Genomic DNA, 11734 nt, shown 5'->3' with positions numbered 1-11734 from the left:
GTACTTCAAATACTCTAGATCAAGTTTAACGGAGCCGATCGACGATTCGAAAGTCGCAATATCGAAAACGAGCTGGAAGCACGGAAGGCTCCGTACTTCCGATAGCATAGTAGCCTCACTCTATGTATATATATAATTTTAGTCTTGTATCAAATAGACTCAATAATTTGGAGATTCTCTTAATTTTTTATGAAGTATTAAAACACGTGAATTCTCGCACGTGACGAACAGAACCCTTCACATAGATGCTTTTTTTTGCGGTTAATTAGCTTCTTGGATTTGGTAATTAATGACATCTTTGAAGGACCTTAAATAGATTGAAAGGTATATATACTATCTCAATATACCGCCAATAAAATAAACAAGAAACTCTAACTGCCGGATCTATTTGAGACAAAACTAAAACATAGGATTGACACTGTCTAAATTTTTTTATGTAGAAAATATTAGACCCACGAGAAAAGGTGCAGGGTTCTTATAATTACTCCTAAAAACATGGTTTAATTAGCAAGTGATCATGGCGTCCAACGGCTCGAATGATAAATAGCAGAGAGGATTGCAGACTCATCTATGGCTCATATTTGTTAAATAATATGAAACAACCATTATTCTCTAAAAATTTAACTCGATAGAGAACGATATTTAAATATTTTTGCATTTAATAATATTTACCCCACATATTAAACACTGAGATCCAACGGCAAGGAACCTTCTTTTTTTTGTTTCCTTTACCCTTTTGACCCCTAATTCGACCGTTATTTGAAACCCTAATTTTTCCCGCCGTCCACGTTCTTCGGGTCAACGGCCGGTTCCCTCACTCCATTCCCAAAGCACCTTCCTTTAAAAAAAAAAGAAAAAAGAAAAAAGAAAAACTTACTATAAACACACCCCTACGTTCCTCCAACCCCTCTACATCATAACAACAACAACTACTACTACTACTACTACACACACTGAACTAGCTACGCACATTATAAGCCTTTGTAATTTTTGAGAGAGGAATATGAGTCCGATGAGAGCGTACACGCTGTTCATCATCGTCGTTGCGTTCATATCAGGATCGACACAGCTCGCGCATGGCCATTCAGAGGCAACGGCAGTACCAGTACATCGGATCGATGCCAATGCGATCGATCAAGGGATTGCTTATGTTCTCATGCTTGTTGCTCTCCTCATCACCTACTTCGTTCATTAGTATCGTTAATATCACTAACTTGGACGTGAGATTCATGCATGCATGTATAGCTTGTGTATTGCTTGTCCCTTTTTTTCCCCTATTTCAGGGAATAAACATTCATCTCCTTCATTCTCTATGCAAACGAATTTGTTGCATCAGTTGATGTAAAGTTCGATTAATAAACATGTTGGTTATGCTCCTTAATTTGTTTTTAGTTACTCTATTTTGGGCAATGTATTGGGTGGTTGATTCATTCATCTTCTTCACTTTGGCCCCCAACCAATGCAATTTGTTTTCATTTTTTCCTAGAAAAAGATAGATAATAAATTATCTGTTTCATTTATTAAAAAAAATAAACTTAGCGGCATTTGTAAAGACAACTTAGACTTCGGGAAAGGGAAAAAAAGAGATGAAAATTTGCCTCAAGAGGTTACTGGTAGTGCGCCTCACATGAAATCTTAGAATACTCTCTAGGGCAATTGTCGGGCTTATACTTCTATCTCTAAATATCACGTTGTCCTCTCGTTCCAAATCACTCACCACGTAAATGAGAGTAGGTTTAGGCTTCTTATGATCTTGTTGTTATCTATAAGTTTGAGCATCTACTCCGACATTCCTCTAACATCCTTTATGAGAGATGAGTCTTAAGGGTTGGTTCATCGGAGTAGGCGATCATATGTCGGAAGTGCTAGCCTAAAGGGACCAGCATCTTGCCTACTGACAAAAGGTAAGATTAGATCGAGTCACGTTAGAAATGATGGGAGACCAGATTAGCCCGAGTTATGTTTCTTAGTGGCGAGAGGCCAAATTGGATCAAGCCACAATTGAGACTCGTAGGTGATATATATGTCTGTGCATCTTATGAAGTAAATTGGTCTTATATTTCTAATAGGTTGAGTTTTTGGAATTAATAATTAGCGCTAAGCCGTCAAAGATCTCATTATTGGTACATATTAGAGCCATAAGTCGAGAATTTGATTTCCCGTCTACTTCAAATTAAATAGCATAAGGCCAAATAGGGCAGAATTACATTCGCAGATGTGGAAGGTTGAGTTTGACGCCAACGATCGTGGAGTAAGTAAGTATATACACTTAAACGAAAGGTGATCACAAGTTTGAAGATCATTCGCACCACTTTTCGAGCCAACCACACCATGGACATAGTCTGAGCAAGAATTCTATCTCTCAGTAGCAGCCATACAAAGACTTTCACTTCAGATTTGTCAGCTTAAGGGATCTCTTAGTTCTCTATACGTAAGAAAGTTATACAAGGATTTGACTGTGTAGCATTAGTCGGTCGTCCTCCGCTAATCTTATTAACTATCTTTTTATATATATATACTAAAACTAAAAAGAGTTTTGTGAATCTTAGCTAGGATGGATGCGTAAGGTGTAAGATTTAGATCTACATGTAGGTTAGTAAGTAGCATTTTCCTAAGACATGAAAAAGGTGTACGTGTTTGCTATTTTCAAATATATATCATAATAAAATGGTGTTGGACATAATATATTTTCTCTATCAGAAAAAAAGACTCAATAATTTAGAGATTCTGTTAACTTTGATAGAAGTGTTAATAGCAATGACATAACAAGATGATTTGGCATTTAAAACACTTGAATTCTCGGACGTGATGAGCAGAACCCTTCACATTTTTTTTTTTTTTTTTTTGTGTGGCTCTTCTCGGATTTGGTAATTAACGACATAATTGAAGGAACGTAAATATCTATTTGAGACAAAACTAAAATACAGGATTGACACTATCTAAATTTTTTTTTTTTATGTGAGAAATATTTGAGCCACGAGAAAAGGTGCATGATTCTTATAATTAGGCCTAAAAAACATTGTGCAGTAGCAGGTGTTCATGGAATCCAACAGCTCGGATGGTAAGCAGCAGCTAGAGAGGATTAATGCACGCTCATCGACGGCTCATATACACCCCACTTTTTAAACATTGAGATCCAAGGGCAAGGAACCTTCCTTTTGTTTTCCTCTCCCTTCTGACCCCTCATTTGACCGTTATTTGAAACCCTAATTTTTCCCGCCATCCGCGTTCCTTGGGTCAACGGCCGGCTCCCTAATTCGTATCCCTTACTCCACAATTTAATTAAACTCTACAGGTCAACTTTTCATTAGTTAATTAATAGAAGTCTACTTAAACAAATTTTAGATATAAACTACTTGAGCTAAAAGGATAAGATAAAAAATAAAAAATCAAATTAATTTGTCTGAGTTGTTTGAAAGTGGAGGCTTCAATGTTCATGCTAGATTGGATTATTTGTTAATTAATACGATCGTCACATCTTGTGTAAGAGAAAAATTATATTTGACTTGTCAGGAGCCTGCTGATATATAGAATTCCAACTTAACCCCTTCTCAGGACTAATTAGAAATATTATGATAAACAATGTGAAATAATTATTGTTTCTCAAAATATTAAGATATATAGTAAGGAATATATAATATTTTGGCCAATTTGCATAAAAAATCCATTTATTTTGTGCTTTTGTAAAACCGGGCCACCTTTTTCGTTTTTGCAGATTCGGTCCGCTTTTTCAGCAAACTGACCAAAATACTCTTATTACTTTTTCTCTTTCCTCTTTCTCTCTCTTCTTCGTTTCTCTCGTTCTTTTGTTTTTCTCGCCGGCAGAGCGGAGGCGGAAACGGTCCGTCTCGCCTCTCACCTCATGCTCTCGCCCTCGCCCTTGCCCTCGTCCATGCACCCCCCACCTTCCTCGCCTCCGACCCCGCCAAGGCCGCGCCGCGACTTTTTTTTTTTTTGCTTTTTTCTTTTCTTTTCTTCTCCGACTCTTCTCCACCGTCTCCGACGACGACGCTTTTCGCCCTTCCCCCCTTCTCATCTCTCCCTCTCCCTCATTTTCTGCCGCCTCTGACGACGATTTATCTTTGCCGGCGCCGACGTCGACACCGTAGAGGTCACTGCGGCGCTACAGCCTCGGAGCGGGGGGTCCTTAGCGGCGTCGTCACCGGCGCCATAGCTGTTGGCAGAGAAGGTGACAAAAAAAATTATAGAAAAAACAGAAAAAAAAATAAAGATAAAAAATTATATAAAAAGAAGGATGAAGATGAAATTACATCGTTAATTACAAAAAAAATTATAAGTTGCACTATTTAAGATGTAAACTGCTGCTTTAAGATAAAAATTATACTCTTTGAACGAAAATTATACTATTTTTTATCTTAAACTGCATCCTTTTAAGTGATATTTATACTGTTTCTCCTCTTGTTGCACTGTTTCTCCTGTTGTTGCACTATTTCTCCTCTTATTTACACAGAAATGGTGCAACAAGAGGAGAAACAGTATAAATATCTCTTAAAAGGGTGCAGTTTCTCCTCTTATTGCATTGTTTCTCCTCTTGTTGCACTATTTCTCCTATTGTTTACACAGAAATGGTGCAACAAGAGGAGAAATAGTGCAACAAGAGAAGAAACAGTAGATATATCTCTTAAAACAGTGCAATTTCTCCTCTTGTTGCACTATTTCTCCTCTTGTTTACACAAAATAGTGCAACAAGAGGAGATACAGTATATATATCTCTTAAAACAGTGTAGTTTCTCCTCTTGTTGCACTGTTTCTCCTCTTGTTGCACTATTTCTCCTCTTGTTTACACAGAAATGGTGCAACAAGAGGAGAAACAGTGCAATAAGAAGAAAAACAGTATAAATATCGCTTAAAAGGGTGCAGTTTAAGATAAAAAATAGTGTAACAAGAGGAGAAATGGTGCAACAAGAGGAAAACAGTGCAATTTTCGTTTAAAGAGTATAATTTTCATTTTAATGAATGCAGTTTACATCTGAAAAAGTGCAATAAGAATATAAACAGTGTAAATATTACCCAAAAGGTGTAATTTTCGTTCAAAGAGTATAATTTTCATCTTAAAACAGCAGTTTACATCTTAAGTAGTGTAATTTATAATTTTTTTGTAATTAACGATGCAATTTCATCTTCATCCTTCTTTTTATATAATTTTTTAACTTTATTTTTTTTTTCGTTTTCCTATAATTATTTTTTTGTCACCTTTCTCTGCACAGTCACGGCTGCCGGCGACGACGCGCTAAGGACCGCCCGCCTCCTAACCTGTGGCCGCAGTGACCTCCACCGGGTCGACTGTCGGCGCCGGTTTGAAAGATTGGCAATCGTGTCTGGAAGCGGCAAGAATGAGGGAGAGGCGCGGCGGGGGGAACAAGGGAGCGGGCGGGAGGGCGGCGGGCGCGCAAAAAAAAAAAAAAAAGCTAAAAAACAAAGGGCGGCGGGGCGCCCCGCGCGGGCCCCGGGGCGAAGGAAAAGGGCGGCGAAGGCTCGAGAGAGGCGTCGGTCGTCTGGAGACCGGTGGAGAAGAGTCGAGAAGAAAAAAAAGAAAAAGCCAAAGAAAAAAAAAAAAAAGTCGCGGCGCGGCCTTGGCGGGGTCGGAGGCGAGGAAGGTGGGGGGTGCATGGACGAGGGCAAGGGCGAGGGCGAGAGCATGAGGTGAGAGGCGAGACGGACCGTTTCCGCCTCCGCTCTGCCGGCGAGAAAAAAAAAAAACGAGAGAAACGAAGAGGAGAGAGAAAGAGGAAAGAGAAAAAGTAAAAAGGGTATTTTGGTCAGTTTGCTGAAAAAGCGGACCGAATCTGCAAAAACGAAAAAGGTGGCCCGGTTTTGCAAAAGCCCAAAATAAGTGAATTTTTTATGCAAATTGGCCTAATATTTTTAACATTTATATTCAATACATAATGCACGCTTTTTTTCAGTGGAAATTAAGCATGATTCAAACTCAAATTTAGATGTTGAGAGTGTAGGGTACTTTCTCGTGATTGATCGAAGCAGTGAAAAATTCGAGTGTTGATTCATGCACGCTAAGTTCCCCCTCCCCTAAATCAAACCTCTCTCTCTCTCTCTCTCTCTCTCTCTCTCTCTCTCTCTCTATATATATATATAATATATCTTCTTTTTTTTTGAGAGAGATAGATAGCACGCTACCCGCTTCGTTTATTTCATTTAGAAATAAACTTAGCTAGAAATGTAAATCAACTAGGATTCGAACTTAGGTCTCGGGTACCAACCATCAAATTCTTTGCTACTTGCTCTAGGGACGGTCGGTCTCTCTCTATATATCTTACTCTATTTAATTTGACAGTTCTACCATACACGTGTCGCGTTTTCCTTTGCTGTTTCCACGTGGCAGCTTCATACAAGCTCTCTCTCCCCATTTCTCCTCCTCTCTTTCTCTCTCTCTTCCCTGCTAAGGTACAGCTAGCCCCCGCCTCTAACCCCCTCTCTCCTCCTCTCTCTCTTTCTTCCTCTCCAGATATTCCCCTCCCTCTCTCTACCCCCTCTCTCTCTCTCCTCTCTCTCTCTCTCTACCCCCTCTCATCTCCTTTCACTCTCTCTTCTCTTCCAGCTGTACCCTCCTCTGTCCCCCTCTCCCATAATCTTTCTCTCTTTCTCTCCATTCTCTTTCTCTCTCTGCTATGCCCCTTCTCTTCTCTCTCTCTCTCATCAAAATGGGGTTTCGACAGAGGCGGCAATGGCTTGGGCTGTGACAGCAGTGGTCGCGGCAGCGCCGTCGGTGTGGACCACGACGGCAGCGGTCATGGCGGTGATGGCGGCCACAGTGGAGGTTGGTGTAGTATCCCGGACTCGTCGCAACCACCAAGGATGAGAACTTGCTGAGGTGCGTAAGGCGACTTGGATGATGGGTATACTACGATTGCCAATTCAGTAAGTTGGGTAAAGAAATTGAGAAGGATTTGAGGTAAGAGAAGAGGAAGAGAAGGGATAGAGATAGAGAAAAGGTAAGAGTGGGGATAGGGATAGAGAAAGCGGCTGAGGTGAGAAGAGATGAGGGAATTGGGGAAGAAGTTTACTATTTCATTCATGCTTAATATCTCTATTACAATTCTATTTATACTCCCCTTATCACATACCAAAGTGCAATTACAAGAAAGTAAAAATTAAACTATAACTAATGGGTAAATGTTAATGGGCTGATGTGGGCCTCATCTGCTGGTGGGCTTGGGCTCCTTAGCAGACCCGCCGTCCTCCTTTAGCGGACGAATCGGGCACAACCCGTGAGTCGCCCGCTCCACCTGCAGTGCGCCCGCTCCAATAAACTTAAGTTTATTTACTACTATGCCCCTCCTTTGACTGTTATGGATTCTGTTGCCTTGCTGGATCCCACTTCTCCTACCTACCCCCCTCATCTGCTCCGCTCCCCTTCCGCCAACGCCACACTCCCTTCTCCTTCAGACGACCCTTGTCCTCAAGGGTCGAAATCGAAAAACTGGCGCTTGAGGGCCCAGTAGTCCCCCCAGGTGGCTTCGGTTTCTTCCAAATTACTCCACTTGACGAGAACTTGGGTCAGGGCCCTGTTCCCCTCCGAACGGTTCGCCTATTCAGAATCTTTTCGGGTCGCGCCAGCAGTTGCCCTTCCTCTCCGATCAGTGGCACCGTGGGTGAGATCTGTGCCGGCGAAGGTGCCCCGCGTTTGAGCAGCGAGACGTGGAATGCGGGATGGATTTTGGAGCGCACGGGAAGCTGCAATCGGTAGACGACCGGTCCGACCCTATCCATGATCTTGAATGGGCCGATTCTTCATAGCTTCGATTTTGGAAGGGTCCGTGGCCATCCCTTTTCCTGATATTAAGTGTCCCAGGTACTCAACCTGTTCTTGCCCAAATAGGCATTTGCTTTTCTTAGCAAACAGGCGGTTCTCCCTTAGAGTGTCTAGCACATTCTTTAGATGGTCCGCATGTTCCTCGAGTTCCTTACTATACACAAGAATATCGTCAAAGAACACTAGCACAAATTTTCGCAAGTAAGGTTCAAATACCTCATGCATGACGGTTTGGAACATTGCCGGAGTTTCGTTAACCCAAAAGGCATCATGAGAAATTCGTAGTGGCCATGGTGCGCATTTAACGCCGTCTTGTGAATATCGTCTTCCTTCATCCTTATTTGATGGTACCCGGATCGGAGGTCTATTTTAGAGAAATATTTCGAGCCTTCTAGTTCATCCAGTAGGTCATCAATAAGTGGGATCGGGTACTTATCCTTTATGGTCGCCTTGTTGAGCTGTCGATAGTCCACGCAGAACCTCCAGCTGTTGTCTTTCTTCTTCACGAGTAGCACCGGTGAGGCGTAGGGACTTGTGCTCGGCCGAATGAGGGTGTTTTGCAGCATCTCTTTGATTTGCTTCTCGATCTCATCTTTTTGCTCGTGGGTGTAGCGGTACGGCCGAACGCTGATGGGCTTGGTGCCCGGCTGTAATGGAATTTGGTGATCCTGGCCCCTCAGTGGCGGTAGCCCCCGTAGCTCCTGAAATATATCCTCATATCAACCCAGTACCCTCAGTATCATAGGGAGGATTATCTCTTCACCCTCTGCTGGTCTTTCCGAGTAGTAGTAGCCTATGGCACAACACCGTCCCTCCAATCCGGCCTTGTACCACTGATTCACGGTTACAGCCTTCAGTTCAGCACCTCCATCACTCTCCTTAGACCCATCTGCTATGCCCTTAAGCACCATTGGTCTTCCCTCTTTTATGAACGAAACCGAATTGTCATCATAGTCAAATGTGACCTTTCCGTAGGCCCTCAACCAGTCAATCCCTAGGATAACACTTGAGTCGTCCAATCTTATCACTCGCAGCTCTGACTGATAGGGTTTCCCCTGCATTTTCCAACAGAAAGCAGGGCACTTGAGCTTGCTCAACACCTTGTGCCCATTGGCCACCGTCACTGTGAGGGGCGTGGCCGCCGTCATACTAGCCTTGACCTCCTTTGTTACTTGAAAGTCAATAAAACTATGGGTGCTCCCGGTATCTATGAGAATGGTTATTACCTTACCATCCACTTCTCCTTATACCTTGATGGTATCTTGTTGGTTTTGTCCACTGAGGACATGCACCGAAATCCCAATCTCCTCATCCTCCACCCTGGCAGTGAGTGGTTCTGGCTCTTCCTCCTCCTTAGTTATCAGCTGCTCGTTGAACACTTCATCGGGTCCAAAGCTCGCTATGAGCAAATGTAGGGTTTTGCTGGTACACTGATGCCCAGGATGGTATTTCTCACCACATCTATAACACAGCCCGGCTGCCTTTCTTTGCTCGAATAGCTGCCGATCCACTCCCTTCTGGTAAGTAGGCTTGTTCTCAGCCCCCGGGACAGCTGGCTTGTGATTCGTGTTCCCTGAGTACATGCTTCCTGCCGTCCGATGACTCACTTTGCTTTTCCTCATAATAATTGATAGTGCTTGCTCGTGTAACCTTGCTTGTTCGCAAACTTCCTCGAGCGTGGTCGGATGGGACAAATCAATGAAGGGCACTAGCTCCTGTTTTAGACCGCTGATATAGCTTTCAATGAAGTGTTGCTCACTAAGCGTGGGGTTGAGGTTTAGCATTCGAGCTCTCAGCTCTTCGAACCTCTCCTGATACTTGTCTATGGTGCTGGCTTGCGTCAACTTGTTAAATTCCCGCACCATCCTCTGAGCTACCGATCCGCCAAATCTTCTCCAAACTGCTTCCACGAACTCTTCCCATAGGATATTCGGTTTGTCAATGAGGTAACCTTCCTTCCATCAGTGTGCTCTCCCTATAAAATGCATGGTTGCCACTTCCACCCACTAAGATTCAGGGATTTGGTAGATTCGAAAGTACTACTCACATTTACCACTCCATTCCCTGGGCTCCTCGCCACTGAATGCTGGGAATTCTAGTTTCGGATATGGAATGTACTGAGTGGCTCGACCTAGTTGTTCCTCCATCCTATCCATTAACCGATGCGGATTGGGCAATAACCCTTTTCCCTTGTCATCCCCTGGTCTCCGAAGTGCACTAAGTCCAGATTGAGTCCCCGCAGGTTGCCTTCCCTCCTTGATCACAAAAGATGGATTGCTTGTCATGGAATGGTCTTCAGGTGGCGGGCTTGATGGCTGGGGTTGGGCAATGAACAACCTCAGCAACTGCTCATGCCTCCGAGCATTCTCCTGCAGCATTGCTTCATGTCGCCTGGCAGCCTCGTGCTGCAGCGCCTCGTATCTCTGTTGCCCATCTTGTTGTATTTCATCGAGTTGTTGCGCGAGGATACCAATCTTCTTACTACAGTCTGAGTTGAACTGGTGCAACCTCTCTTCAACCTTGTCTTTGTACTCCATGGTGAATTGCTGCATTCTCTCCTCCAGTGCATGGAGGTGCCCATTCATTTCCCTTAACCTTGTCCCTTTCACCATTTCTGCTTCTTCGAGGAGTTTCTTATTATGAAATTTAAATCGATTTCCCTTTTTTGCACCTATTGCTACGGTTTGCCTACAAGGTATTTGATGAAAGGCTGGCCTTACCGTGTGAAAGCTGGTTGCCAAATCAGTTCCCCAGTTCCACAATTCGGAATTCAGCTTGCCTCGGATCGTCCCGCCGGATCTCGCTACTCTGATACCAAATATGTAGTATCCCGGACTCGTCGCAACCACCAAGGATGAGAACTTGCTGAGGTGCGTAGGGCGACTTGGATGATGGGTATACTACGATTGCCAATTCAGTGAGTTGGGTAAAGAAATTGAGAAGGATTTGAGGTAAGAGAAGAGGAAGAGAAGGGATAGAGATAGAGAAAAGGTAAGAGTGGGGATAGGGATAGAGAAAGAGGCTGAGGTGAGAAGAGATGAGGGAATTGGGGAAGAAGTTTACTATTTCATTCATGCTTAATATCTCTATTACAATTCTATTTATACTCCCCCTATCACGTACCAAAGTGCAATTACAAGAAAGTAAAGGATTAAACTATAACTAATGGGTAAATGTTAATGGCTGATGTGGGCCTCATCTGCTGGTGGGCTTGGGCTCCTTAGCAGACCCGCTGTCCCCCTTTAGCGGATGAATCGGGCACAACCCGTGAGTCGTCCGCTCCACCTGCAGTGCGCCCGCTCTAATAAACTTAAGTTTATTTACTACTATGCCCCTCCTTTGATTGATATGGATTCTGTTGCCTTGCTGGATCCCACTTCTCCTACCTACTCCCCCTCATCTGCTCCGCTCCCCTTCCGCCGACACTACAGTTGGGAGGACAAGGGAGGGGTGCTCTCTCCCTCCCCTACTCTCTCTCTCTCTCTCTCTCTCTCTCTCTCTCTCCCCCACTATCTTCTTTTGTTTTTCTTTTAACTCTTCTCTTTATTCTCTTTTTCTTCTTCTTATTACTTTCCTATTCTGTTTTTTTTTTCTTTCTTTTGTTTTTTTCACTTGTAACCTGACAACAGAGATGGCACTTGGGCAGCTGAGCAGCAACGGCATTGGCGTCATCGGCGGTGGGCACGGCGGCGGCTTGGGCGGCGGCGTTAGTGTCGGCGTCGGCAGTCGCGGCAGCAGCATCAACGGCAGTCACTGCGGCAACTGTGACTATTCTGATGGAATCTCAACGTATGTAAAATAAATAGAAAATAAATACATACCAAAATCCAGGATCAAAATAAGATAACTCACAGAGCGCCATCGAGAAGAAATTTCTGATCAACTTGCGGAAGCGTGAAGTCCGGCTATGATCTGAAAGTCACAAACCGAACTTGGGTGATT

This window comes from Ananas comosus, linkage group 11 (genome assembly GCF_001540865.1).
Source record: "Ananas comosus cultivar F153 linkage group 11, ASM154086v1, whole genome shotgun sequence".
In the NCBI taxonomy this organism is placed as follows: domain Eukaryota; kingdom Viridiplantae; phylum Streptophyta; class Magnoliopsida; order Poales; family Bromeliaceae; genus Ananas; species Ananas comosus.
Note: the sequence above shows the minus strand (reverse complement) of the source record.